This window comes from Callorhinus ursinus, unplaced genomic scaffold (genome assembly GCF_003265705.2).
Source record: "Callorhinus ursinus isolate GAN/ISIS: 27379988/994484 unplaced genomic scaffold, GSC_fseal_2.0 scaffold67, whole genome shotgun sequence".
Lineage (NCBI taxonomy): Eukaryota > Metazoa > Chordata > Mammalia > Carnivora > Otariidae > Callorhinus > Callorhinus ursinus.
In genome coordinates, this window is record NW_027397129.1 from 5,654,149 (window position 1) to 5,656,089 (window position 1,941).

Genomic DNA, 1,941 nt, shown 5'->3' on the forward strand with positions numbered 1-1,941 from the left:
TGGTTTGGGGATCAAGGTAATGGTGGCCTCATAAAACGAGTTTGGAAGTTTTTGTTCCATTTTTATTTTTTGGAACAGTTTCAGAAGAATAGGTATTAATTCTTCTTGAAATGTTTGGTGGAATTCCCCTGGGAAGCCATCTGGCCCTGGGCTTTTGTTTGTTGGGAGATTTTTGATGATTGCTTCAATTCCCTTAGTGGTTATAGGTCTGTTCAGGTTTTCTGTTTATTCCTGGTTCAGTTTTGGTAGTTGATACATCTCTAGGAATGCATCCATTTCTTCCAGATTATCTAATCCTGGCATATAGTTGCTCATAATATGTTCTTATAATTGTTTGTATTTCTTTGGTGTAGGTTGTGATCTCTCTTCTTTCATTCATGATTTTGTTGATTTGGTTAATTTCTCTTTTCTTTTTGATAAGTTTGGCCAGGGGTTTATCAATCTTGTTAATTCTCTCAAAGAACCAGCTTCTTGATTCGTTGATCTGTTCTACTGTTCTTTTGGTTTCTATTTCTGCTCTGATCTTTATTTTTTCTCTTCTCCTGCTGGGTTTAGGCTTTATTTGCTGTTCTCTCTCCAGCTCCTTTAGGTGTAAGTTTAGGCTGTGTATTTGAGACTTTTCTTGTTTTATAAGAAGGCTTTTATTGTTATGTACTTCCCTCTTAGTACCACCTCTGCTGTGTCCCAAAAATTGTGAACAGTTGTGTTTTCATTTTCATTTTTTTCCATGAATTTTTTTAATTCTTTAATTTCCTGGTTGACCCATTCATTCTTTAGTAGAATGCTCTTTAGCCTCCATGTATTTGAGTTGTTTCTGACTTTCATCTTGTGATTGAGTTCTAGTTTCAAAGCATTGTGGTCTGAATATATGCAGGGAATGATCCCAATCTTTTGGTACCAGTTGAGACCTGATTTGTGACCTAGGATGTGATCTATTCTGGAGAATGTTTCATGGGCACTAGAAAAGAATGTGGGATGGAATGTTGTGAATATATCTGTGAAGTCCATTTGGTCCAGTGTTTCATTCAAAGTCTTTATTTCCTTGTTGATCTTTTGCTTAGATGATCTGTCCATTTCAGGGAGGGGGGTGTTAAAGTCCCCCACTATTATTGGATTGTTGATGTGTTTCTTTGCTTTTGTTATTAATTGGTTTATATAATTGGCTGCTCCCATGTTAGGGGCATAGATATTTACAGTTGTTAGATCTTCATGTCGGATAGACCCTTTAAGTATGATATAGTGTCCTTCCTCATCTCTTATTATAGTCTTTGGTTTAAAATCGAATTTCTCTGATAGAAGGATTGCCACCCCAGCTTTCTTTTGGTGTCCATTAGCATGGTAAATGGTTTTCCACCCCCTCACTTTCAATCTGGGGGTGTCTTTGGGTCTAAAAGGAGTCTCTTGGAGACAACATATCAATGAGTCTTTTCTTTTTTTTATCCAATCTGATAGCCTGTGTCTTTTGATTGGGGCATTTAGCCCATTTACATTTAGGGTAACTATTGAAAGATATGAATTTAGTGCCATTGTATTGCCTGTAAGGTGACTGTTACTGTATATTGTCTCTGTTCCTTTCTGGTCTATGTTGCTTTTAGCCTCTCTCTTTGCTTAGAGGACTCCTTTCAATATTTCTTGTAGGGCTGGTTTTGTGTTTGCAAATTCCTTTAGTTTTTGTTTTTCCTGGAAGCTTTTTATCTCTCCTTCTATTTTCAATGACAGCCTAGCTGGGTATAGTATTCTTGGCTGCATATTTTTCTCAGTTAGTGCTCTGAATATATCATGCCAGTTCTTTCTGGCCTTCCAGGTCTCTGTGGATAGGTCTTTTGCTAATCTAATGTTTCTACCATTGTAGGTTACAGATCTCTTCTCCTGAGCTGCTTTCAGCATTTTCTCTTTGTCTCTGAGACTCGTAAATTTTACTATTAGATGTCGGGGTGTTGA